The sequence below is a fragment of the Ornithorhynchus anatinus genome, chromosome 21 (assembly GCF_004115215.2).
Source record: "Ornithorhynchus anatinus isolate Pmale09 chromosome 21, mOrnAna1.pri.v4, whole genome shotgun sequence".
In the NCBI taxonomy this organism is placed as follows: domain Eukaryota; kingdom Metazoa; phylum Chordata; class Mammalia; order Monotremata; family Ornithorhynchidae; genus Ornithorhynchus; species Ornithorhynchus anatinus.
In genome coordinates, this window is record NC_041748.1 from 1,564,502 (window position 1) to 1,576,377 (window position 11,876).

Here is an 11,876-nt window from a genome sequence, read left to right on the forward strand (position 1 = left end):
TTTCTCTCCCACTCTTTCTCCTCACCTTCCTCTTCCCCTCCCTCTGTTCCTCCCTCTCCCTTCCTCTCCTTCTCTCCCTCTCTTCCTCCTCCCTTCCTCTCCCCCCCCCACCCCTTTCTCTTCCTCCTCCTCCCTTCCTCTCCCCTCTCCCCCCCCACCCCTTCCTCTTCCTCCTTTCTCCCTCCCGCCTCCCCTCCCCGCTCACGTACTGTTGCATCGACGTAGAGTCCCTGGCGTTAAATCGTTTGGTCCACGTGGCCGACCAGTCCGAGGGAGGATGAGTGTCCCCTGGTGCCCCCGAGGAGAAGACCACGACGCTGTGATTTCTGTGGAGCGGTGACCCAAGTCTCCTTTCATTTTCTCCCTTCCCCTCCGAAACGCTTAGATGTTCGAGAGGGACTCGGGTTTCGGAACTCTAAGGTCCTCAGATTTAGGGTGCGTCCCGAGCGCAGTCGACGGATTGGTGGGTCGGGGCCGGGGGCTTCGTGTTCTCGAGGCCGGCACGCACGACCCCGCACGCACGCAGGCCGGCCGGTTCGTGGTCACGCTCGTGCGCTTAGACGCGAGCCTGGCCGTCCGGACTAGAGCGGTTCACTCCGCGCGGAAGGAGACCGGCGGTGGAGAGGCCTGAATGTTTTTAATTCCTGTTTTACTTCACGCCCCCTCGGTGCCCCCCTCCGGGCCATTTGCCGGGGACCCCTTTCCCCCCGAGAGCCCCGGGCTGGTTATCACCAGGTACGGTTCCATAGGGATTTCAGACCCCCCAACGGGGGTCACCGGCTAACTGTCCTCGCACGACAAACGGCCCCCTTGCCGCCAGCGAGAAACACTAGCCGTTCACCCCAAAGGGGACCGTCACCGTGGAGGTGGGGGGGACGGGGGGGGGACCGGGGAAGGGGGCTCAGAGCCGTCCCCTCTCCCCCCATCACCACCACCCCGGACCGGTCCCCGCCGGCTCGGCCAACACCCCGCGAAGCTCAGAGCGGCGGACACGTCGCCGTCCCCCGTTTTAGCCCCGTCGAGCGACAGGTTCCGGATCTTCTCGTTTCTGGGCAAGGGGACCCCTCCCCTGCGCTCTCTTTTCCTCAATAAGAAGGCAGCCCGCCGCCGCGGGCAAAAACTTCCATTTCCAGCCCCGGGGTCTCGCTTCCGAAGCCCCCGCTTTCCATCCTTTCCACACTCTTTCGGAAGAGTATAATCTTAGGCCGCCTTCTCCGGTCTTAGAGGACAGAAGAAGGAAAGGAACCAGAAACCTTCTCGATGACCTAGCGATGTTGACATCTCACAACCGTTACTTGAAGCAAGAAGTTCCGTTGGGGATTTCGTTCGTCTAATTTAAATGAAGCCTGGTGCGTGCGTGAGCGTGTGTGTGTGTTTGTGTGCAATGCTGATTTGATCTGATTTTTTTCCGGGTGGGTTTTGTTTTCGCAAAGGGCAGCTGTGGATCTTGAAAAAATCCCTTCAAAGAAAAAAGAAGTCCCGACTTTGTCTCTCTCCTCTCTCTCTCTCTCTCTTTTTTTTTTTTAAAGAAAAAGAGTATTTTTTAAAGCTTAAATTTGTACATTAATTTAGGACTTTATTTAGAAGCATAGGCTGTCTTTTTGGACGGCAGTATATTCTGAAATGTCTCATAGATATATATTTTTGAATAAACAGGGTGTTGTTGAAAGAGAGTGATGCCTTCTTCACCCTGTCTCTTCCACCTCCCCGTTTCCACAGAAGCCCGGGTTCGATTTTGAAGGGTGTGACAGAGAAGCGGTGTGGCCTAGTGGATCGGGCCCGGGAGTCGGAAGGACCTGGGTTCTAATCCCGGCTCTGCCACTTGCTTGCTCTGTGGCAGTGGGCAAGTCGCCGCGCTTCTCTGGGCCTCGGTATAACCCCCATCTGGAAAATGGGGGTTGAGACTGTGAGCCCCACGTGGGACAGGGACCGTCCAATCTGATTCGCTTGTATCCGCCCCGGTGCTTAGTACAGTGCCTGGCACGTGGTAGGCGCTTAACAAAAACCGTAAATAATATCATCATTGTTGGTCCTGGCTCCGCCCGTTGCTGCTGTGTGATTTCACTTAGGGAAATCACTTCATTTCCCGCAGAGAAGCAGCGGGGTCCGGTGGGTAGAGCCCGGGCCCGGGAGTCAGGAGGACCCGGGTTCTAATCCCGGCTCCGCCGCTTGCCCGCTGGGTGACCTCAGGCGAGTCATTTTCATTCGTCCGTTCGGCGGTGAGCGCTTACTGTGCGCCGAGCACCGCGCTAAGCGCCCGAGAGAGTGCAGTACGGCAATAAACAGTCGCGTTCCCTGCCCGCAACGAGCCGCCGGTCAGAGAGAGACGTGAACACGAAAGTAGCATGGCTCAGTGGCAAGAGCCCGGGCTTGGGAGTCCAGAGGTCGTGGGTTCTCATCCCGGCTCCGCCGCTTGTCAGCTGGGTGACCTTGGGCAAGTCACTTCACTTCTCTGGGCCTCAGTGACCTCCTCTGGAAAAGGGGGATGAAGACCGTGAGCCCCACGTGGGACAACCTGACGACCTTGTAATAAAACAGCGCTTGGCCCGTAGTAAGCGCTTAACAAATACCGACAGTCTTATAAAGTGAAAGAGAGGGACATGAGCGGTGTGGGGCTGAGGGGGGAAGGAGGGAGAGGGAGAGGAGGAGAGGGGCTTAGTGCCGAAAGGCCTCTTGCAGGAGATGGGCCTTTAATAAAGCTTTGAAGGAGGGGAGAAGAATGATCTCTGGGCCTCAGTTCCCTCATCTGTAAAATGGGGATTAGACTGATTCCCGCGTGGGACGGGGACTGTGTCCAACCTTAGTAGCCTGGATCCACCCCAGCGCTTACGACAGTGCCCGGCACGTGGTGAGGGCTTAACGAATACCACGGTTATTACGTGGGACCGGGACACTCCGACCTGATTAGCTTGGCTCTCCCCGGGACTTAAACCAGTGCCCGGCTCGTAGTAAACGCCTAACGGATACCATTAAAAACAACCAAAACAAAAATTCAGCCATCGCCCTGTCAAAAAAGCCAGCATGTCGTGAGGCCTCCGCAACAAAGGAATGGTTTGTGTTTACATATTTTCGAGAGCCTCATTTCCCTTAATTATCCAGGCCAACACAATCCCTCGGGCAGGTACTTTCACGACTGAAAGAATTTCCAGTTGTTCACCTTGAGGACAGCGGATTGAAACTCGCAAACTAACGCAGCAGCCCTGAAGAAAGAACCCGGGCCCGGGATTCAGTGGATTGGGGTTCTAATCCCGGCTCTGCTGCTTTTTTTTTTTTAATTTAAAAAAGGTACTGAAGCGCTTACTATGTGCCGGACGCTGTACTAATCAGTGGAAAGAGCCCGGGCTTGGGTGTCAGAGGTTCGAATGCCGGCTCTGCCGCTTGTCAGCTGTGTGACTGTGGGCAAGTCGCTTCACTGTGCCTCGGTGACCTCATCTGTAAAACGGGGATTAACTGAGCCGCACGTGGGACGACCCGATGATCCTCTAGCTCCCCCAGCGCTTAGAACAGTGCTCTGCACGTAGTAAGCGCTGAACAATTACCAACGTTATTAGTATTAATGATGGTATTTTACTGTATTAAATATTGCGTTGAAGCAGGGTGGCCTGGGGGTCAGAAGGACTTGGGTTCTGATCCCCGCCCCGCCACTTGTCTGCTGCGTGACCTTGGGTAAGTCACTTCACGCCTCTGTGCCTCAGTCACCTCATCTGTAGAATGGGGATTAAGATCGTGAGCCCCCTGTGGGACAGGGACCGCGGTCCGTCACGATTTGCTTGTGTCCCCTCCAGCGCTTAGAACAGCGCCTGGCACACAGTAAGTGCTGAAGAAATACCTCAGTTATTATACAAGATCATCAGGCTGGACGCAGTCCACGTCCCACGTGGGGCCCCACGGTCATTCAGTGGTATTTACTGAGCGCTTACTATGTGCAGAGCACTGTACTAAGCACTTGGAACGGACGGTTCGGCAACAGGTAGAGCCAATCCCCGCCCAATAAAAGGCCCACGGTCTTAATCCCCGTTTTAAAGACGAGGGGACCGAGGCAGAGAGAAGCAAAGTGACCGGCCCCCGGTCACACTCGTCTGCTGTGGCACTCAGGGCGGCCTAGCGGGTAGAGCCCGGGCCTGGGAGTCGGAGGACCTGGGTTCTCATCCCGGCTCCTCCCCCCCGCCTGCTGTGAGACCTCGGTCGAGTCACTTCACTTCTCTTAGAGAAGCAGCGGGGAGAGAGCCCGGGCCCGGGTGTCGAAAGGCTCCCTCATCCCGGCTCCGCCCCCACCCTCTCGGTGACCTTGGTTGAGTCACTTCACCTCTCTGCGCCTCGGTTTCCTCGTCCGTGAAACGGGGATGGGACACCCGTCCTCCACTGTGTGGAGCGGGGCGCGCGTCTGATCCGCTTCTCACGATTCTGGCGCTCGAGCACTTAAATACCGCCGGCATTATTCATCTCACAAGGCTTACAGTTTTCCTCAAAAGACTCCCTGCCGAAGGCAAGCCCCGGTCCTTGCTCCTCTAACAGCGGTAACCATTGAGCGTCGCTTAATAGGTACCAAACACTGCGCCAAGCGCTGAGCTAGATAACCGAGGCCCACACGGGGCTCACAGACTTAAGTGGTTGGGAGGACAGGGATTGAATCCCCGTTTGGCAAATGAGGTAAAAGAAGTGTCTAGAAGCAACCTGGCTTGGTGGGTAGAGCCCGGGCCTGGGAGTCAGAAGGACCGGGGTCCTCACCCCGGCTGTGTGACCTTGGGCCGGTCACTTCCCTTCTCTGGGCCTCGGTTCCCTCATCTGGAAAACGGGGATGAAGAGCGTCCCGGGGGACGGCGACTGGGTGCGACCCGATTAACTCGTATCTACTCCAGTGCTTAGAACGGGGCTCGACACATAGTAAGCACTACTATTATTACTGTTACCATTATCGTCATTATTACGTGAAGTGACTTGCCCAGGGTTACCCGGTAGGGAAACGGAGGAGCCGGGATGAAAAGCCACGGGCTCTGACTCCCAGGCCCGGGCCCTGGCCACCGGGCCCCTCTGCTCCTCTCCCACCATACTCCAGCTCGCACTCTTTGCTCCCCTAACACCGGCCCGTTCTCTGTACGCCGAGCTCGTCTTTCTCACCCACGCCCTTCCTGGGCGAGGAGCTGCGCCTTCATCCTCTGGACTCTAAACACGTCGTGGGCAGAGAACGCGTCTGTTTACTGTTGTACTCCCCCGAGCGTCGAATACAGTGCTCTGCACACGGTAAGCGCTTAATAAATACCATCGAATGAATCCACCAGGCCCCCCTCCCCCGACATCCGTCAAATCCCCACTCTCTCCTAACTTTACCGCCTTCTTCGGTGACCGCACCCCGAGCCGTAGCATCATCATCATTATTATTATGATGGAAGTTTTTAGGAGCTTACTATGTGTTCAGACCGTGCTAAACGCTGCAGTAACAAGGTCATCGGGTTGGACGTGGTCCCCCATCCCACATGGGCCGCCCCATCTAAGCGGGGGAGAGGACAGATGTATAATAACGAATGGAATTTATTAGGGGCTTACTGGGTGCCAAGCACTGTATTAAGCGTCCTTTGTGACCTTCGGCCAGCCACTTCACCTCCCTGGGCCTCAGTTTCCACATCTGGAACACGGGGATTAGAGAAGCAGCGTGGCCTAATGGAAAGAGCCCAGGCCCGGGAGTCAGAGGACCTGGGTCCTGGTCCCGGCTCCTCCACTCACCCGCTGTGTGACCTCAGGCCGGCCGCTTCACCCCTCTGGGCCTCAGTTTCCTCATCTGGAAAATGGGGATTCGACTCCTGTTCTCCCTCCTGTGAACCCCATGCCTGGCGGGACTGTGTCTGACCTGATTAGCTTGTATCTCCCCCGGGGCTTAGAACAGCGCTTGACACATAATCACATAATCGCTTAACAAATAACGTTAAAGTCTCCCTCCCGGGGGGGGGGGGGACCCTCTGTCTTCCCTGCTTGCATTTCTAGCCCTGCCATTCATTCCGTTGTATTTATTGAGCGCTTCCCGTGTGCTGAGCGCTTGATCGTGAGGGGGACGTTGAGTTCCTGTCCTGGAAATGACGGGTCCAGCACCGGATGGACCCTCGTGGCCCGAGACGGGGGGAGGTCTTGGGCGGAGGAGGCTACGGGAAGGGGATGGACTTTAGAACCCGAAGACTTTGCTGCCCTTCTACTCCAAACCAGCCCGCACGCTTACTGCCCACCTCCTCCCCGTCCCTCCGTCTCGTCTGTCTCGCCGCCGATCCCTTCGTCGGGCCCGGAAGGCCCTCCCTCCTCAAACCCCCCAGACCATCCCGCTCCCCGCCTTCAAAACCTTACCGAAGGCCCATCTCCTCCTCCACGGGGCCTTCCCCGACCGCGCCCTCCTTCCCCCTTCTTCCCGTCCCTTCCGCGTCACCCCCGGCTCGCTCCCTTTCTTCGTGAGAAGCAGCGTGGCTTAGTGGAAAGAGCCCGGGCTTGGGAGTCAGGGGTCATGAGTTCGAATCCCGGCTCCGCCTCTCGTCAGCTGCGGGACCGTGGGCGAGTCGCTTCGCTTCTCTGGGCCTCGGTTCCCTCATCTGTAAAACGGGGATTAACCGTGAGCCTCGCGCGGGACGACCCGATGACCCTGTATCTCCCCCAGCGCTCAGAACGGCGCTCCGCACATAGTAAGCGCTTAACAAATACCAACATCATTATTATTATTATCCCCGCCGTCCCGTCCCCGCCGCCGCTCACGTCCACATCCCTCATTTACCGATTTCTCTTCCTGTCCGCCTCCCCCTCTCGACTGTCAGCTCCTCGTGGGCAGGGAATGTGTCTGTTAGATTGTTACACTGTATCTATCCCGGCGCTTAGAACAGTGCTCTGCACGTAGTAAGCGCTTAACTAGTACCAACATTATTATTATTATCACTCTCCCGAGCACTTATTCCAACGCTGGGCACGCAGTAAACGCTCGATAAATCGGATTGACGGACATCGGCGGACCCAAGAGCCCCTGTTCATCCGACGGGTGTGAACACGGCCGGCTTATTTCTAAAAGCCCTGGAAGGATGAACCTCCCGTCCCCTCGAGGTCAGCGGGTCAGTGGCCTGGTTCCCGGTCCCCTCCGCCCCCCGCCGGCCTCCGGCCTGACCCCGCAGTCCTCCCGTCCCCCGACCCCTGCCCGGGCGCGATCGAAACCCTAGAGAAGCGGTGCGGTCCGGTGGTTAGAGGCCCGGCCCGGGAGTCCGAAAGCCCCGGGTTCTCACGCCGCTTGTCTGCCGTGTGACCTCGGTTAAGTCATCTCACGTGTCTCGGAGAAGCAGGGCGGCCTAGCGGGTTGGGGCCGGGCCCGGGAGTCGGAAGGACCCGGGTTCTCATCCCGGCTCCGCCGCTTGTCTGCTGTGTGACCTTGGGTGAGTCGCTTCCCTTCTCTGGGCCTCAGTTCCCTCATCTGTAAATGGGGATGAAGACGGGGAGCCCCACGTGGGACGGGGACCGTGCCCAACCTGATTAGCTGGTAACCACCCCAAGGCTTAGTGCATCACCTGGCACACAGTAAGTACTTTAGACAGGAATCGTGTCTGCTAAGCGCTCAGTACAGTGCTTCGGGTAGGATAGGCTCTCAGCTCCTCGAGGGCTGGGATCACGTCTGAGTCTGTTGGACTCTCCCAAATGTTCAGAAGAGGCTCTTCCCAGAGTAGGTGCTCAATAAATACGATTAAATAGAGTCAGCTAGAGTCAGGAGTCCCAGTTTCGAATCCCAGCTCCGGCACTGCTTGGGTCTATCGGTGGTGTCTGTTGAGCGCCGACTCTCTTCGGAGCACTGTACTAAACGCTTGGGAGAGTCTACTATAACAGAGTTGGTAACGACGTTCCCTACCCACAGCGAGCTTACCGAGTGACCCTCGCCCCTCTGGCCTTCACTTTCCTCATCTCTAAAATGGAGTCATTCCCGACCAACCCCTCATTTCCATCGATCGATAGTATTTACTGAGCGCTTACTGCGTGCGGGGCACTCCACTAAGCGTTTGGGAGAGTCCAGTATCAGTCAGTGGTATTTACTGGTCACACAGCAGACAAGGGATGGAGCTGGGATTAGAACCCGAGTCCTTCTGACTCCCAGGCCCGGGCTCTGTCCGCGAGGCCTCGCTGCTTCTGCAGCATGGCTCAGGGGAAAGAGCCCGGGCTTGGGAGTCAGAGGTCATGGGTTCGAATGCCGGCTCGGCCACTCGTCAGCTGGGTGACCGTGGGCGAGTCGCTTCACTTCTCTGGGCCTCAGTGACCTCATCTGTAAAATGGGGATTAACTGTGAGCCTCACGTGGGACGACCTGATTCCCCTGTATCCACCCCGGCGCTTCGAAGAGCGCTCGGCGCATAGTAAGCGCTTAACGAATACCGACATTATTACCCACATTATTAATAAGAGTGAAGTGACTGGCCCAAGGTCACACAGCAGGCAAGGGGCGGGGCCTAGATTAGAACCCAGATCCTTCTGACTCCCAGGCCCGGGCTCTATCCACCAGGCCCCGCTGTTCCTCTAAGAAAAGTGAAGTGACTGACCCAAGGTCACACAGCAGACAAGGGGCGGGGCCTAGATTAGAACCCGGGTCCTTCCGACTCCCAGGCCCGGCCTCAATCAGTTAGGCCCCGTCTGCCGCCAGTGCCGAAGGTTGACCTCATTTGCTCAGAATAAACGTGTCCCCGGGGAGACCGGTTAAATTAAAATCGGTCCGTCAGGTCCGATACTTTACGGCCCACTGGTATCCGCGGAGGCCTCGCCGTCTTCGATAGTCTCAGCCGTTATCGCCGATGTTCCCGGAATCGCCTCGTGCCCTCCAGCTCCGACGTTCCCAGACCCAGGAATGTTGGCAGCGAGGAATCTTTCCTCTCCCGGCGAACCATAAAATGGAGAACAGGGAGCTGGTTTTGATCTCCGTGTTCATGTGCGCTCCGTTCTTCTGTGTCTGCAGGGAGGGGAGGGGAGCGCGCCTCGCTCAAACCCGTCGGAACCCCGGGAATCGACCTGTCGGCGGGAAGCGGCGCGGCTCAGTGGCAAGAGCCCGGGCTTGGGAGTCAGAGGTCATGGGTTCGACTCCCGGCTCTGCCCCTTGGCAGCCGGGTGACCGTGGGCGAGTCGCTTCGCTTCTCTGGGCCTCGGTGACCTCCTCTGGAAAATGGGGATGAACCGTGAGCCTCACGTGGGACGACCCGATGACCCCGTATCTCCCCCAGTGCTTAGAACGGTGCTCTGCACATAGTAAGCGCTTGACAGATACCAACATTATCATTATTATTATTATTATTATCTACCCCAGCGCTTAATGCGGCGCTGGTCACCTAGTAAGCGCTTAAAAAATACCATCGCTATTATTATTAGAGTGCCTCACACATAGTAAGAGCTTAACAAATGCCAGTGAATTTAAAAAAAAAGTCTGGGCCTATGTTCTATAGGAAGGTCTGTACTGCGGGGGTGAGAACGCCAGTGCTTAGCTTGTCCAAAAGTTGTCTGGAGGGGATTGCTAAAAGTTGGGGAGATGGAAAGTGGAAAAGTCAGGATTAGAACCCAGGTCCTCTCATTCCTAGGCCCGGGTTCTTTCCACTAGGCCATGCCGCTTCTCTAAGAGAAGTGACGTGACTCGACCAAGGTCCCACAGCAGGCGGTGATGATAATAATTACGTTGGTATTTGTGAAGCGCTAACTATGGGCCAAGCACTGTTCTAAGCGCTGGGGGAGATACACGGTAATCGGGTGGGGCTCTCGGTCTTCATCCCCATTTTCCAGATGAGGCAACTGAGGCCCAGAGAAGTTAAGCGACTTCACCCAGCTGACGGGCGGCGGAGCCGCGATTAGAACCCACGACCCTTGACGCCCAAGCCCGGGCTCTTTCCACTAAGCCACGCTGGCGGCGGAGCCGGGATTAGAACCCGGGTCCTCCGCCTCCCGGGCCGGGGGCTCTTTCCACTGGGCCGCGGGCCGCCCCTTACCCTCAGGACGTCGGGGGGCCCGGCCGGCCATTTCCCGAAACAAGTCGACACCTGGGCCCGTCTGGAACGGGAATCTTATTTATCCGGCGCGTGTTTGGAGGGGTAGATCCACGGTCCCTGATAAGAGGCTCTCCGCTCTGTTGCTTTTGGCCCCGGTCCCGGAACTTCTCCTTGTTCTCTCAGCTTTGCTGTTGAAAGAGGGTGAAAGGGAGGGGGATGGAGGGGGGGAAATTCCCAAAATGGGGGGGGTGGGCACCTCCATGGTTGGAGGGGGCTGAAGGGGAGAGAAAAGCAGCCTTATTAAAATCCCATCTCCTCCAGGAAGCCGACGAAGGCCTTATCTCGCCCTCCTCCCTTTCCCTTCGGCGTCACCCATTTTTTTTATGGTACTCGTTGAGTGCTCTCTTTGTGCCGGGCACTGCTTTAAACGCTGAGGGAGATGGAAGCCGATCCGGGTCGGACACAGTCCGTGTCCCTCGTGATCGTAATTGGGGTATTTGTTAGGCGCCTATTATGTGCCAGGCACTGCTTTGAGCGCTGAGGGAGATGGAAGCCGATCCAGGTGGGACACAGTCCGGGTCTCACATAATCATGGTGTTTGTGAAGCGCTTATTATGTGCCAGGCACTGTTTGAAACTCTGAGGGAGGTAGAAGCGAACCCAGGTTGGACGCAGACCGCGTCCACGCAACCGTAATCCTAACTGTGCTATTTGTGAAGCGCTTATTATGTGCCAGGCACTGGTCTGAGCGCTGAGGGAGATTCAAGCTAGTCAGGTCGGACCCAGACCGTGTCCCACGCAATCGTAATCCTAACTGTGCTGTTTGTGAAGCGCTTATTATGTGCCAGGCACTGCTCTGAGCGCTGAGGGAGATTCAAGCTAGTCAGGTCGGACCCAGACCGTGTCCCACGCAATCGTAATCCTAACTGTGCTGTTTGTTAGGCGCTTATTATGTGCCAGGCACTGCCCTGAGCGCTGAGGGAGATTCAAGCTAATCAGGTTGGACGGTCCCTGTCCTGCATCATCATCATCATCATCGTCGTCATAATTACGGTATTTGTTAATGGCTCACTATGCGCCAGACGCTGTTCTAAGCACTGGGGGAGATACAAGCCAATCAGTTGGACCGATTCCATGGACGGTGCCCGTGTCCCACATTATAACAATAATGATAATGATCACTGTGGTATTTGTTAAGCGCCGACTCGGTGCCGGGCACTGTTCTAAGCGCTGGGGGAGATCCAAGGTCAGCAGGTTGGACACGGTCCATGTCCCACTTGGGGCTCACGGACTTCGCCCCCATTTTACAACCGAGTCCTACCACTTGGAAATGGCCCTTTAGCCCCCCCCGACCCTTAGCCATCCCGAATTTATTTATATTAACGTCCGTCCCCCCGCCTAGACTATCGGCTCGTTGCGGGCGGGGAATGTGGCTACCGACTCTCATAGACCTGGGAAGCAGCCCAGCCTAATGGCTAGAGCCCAGGCCTGGGGTTCACAAGGACCTGGGTTCTAATTCCAGCTCACGCCTGCTGTGCGAGCTTGGGGGAGTCATTTCCCTCCTCTGGGCCTCAGTTACTTCATCTATAGAACGGGGATTAAGACTGCGAGCCCCAAGTGGGACCGGGACCGTGTACAACCTGACGAGCTTGTGTCTACTCCGGTGCTCGGTACCGGGCGCGTAGTAAGCGCTTAACAAATGCCGTATCAATTTTTAAAAAAGCAGCGTGGCCTAATGGATGGAGCCGGGACCTAGGAATCAGAAGGAGCTGGGTTCTGATCCCAGCTCCTCCGCTTGTCGGCCGCTTGACCACGGGCGAGTCATTTCACTTCCCCACGCCTCGGTTCCCCGTCTGCAAAACGGGGATTCAGAAAAGGGGATTAAGACTGCGAGTCCTCCACGGGACAGGGAC

The 11,876-nt window shown here is 56.8% G+C and overlaps 1 protein-coding gene across 1 annotated transcript in view; it reads left to right on the forward strand.

Annotated features, from left to right (window-relative positions):
* The window catches only part of RPRD1B (regulation of nuclear pre-mRNA domain containing 1B), a 53,648-nt gene that overhangs the window by 30,850 nt on the left and 10,922 nt on the right, over window positions 1-11,876 (forward strand). The gene's annotated exons all lie outside the window — the stretch shown is intronic.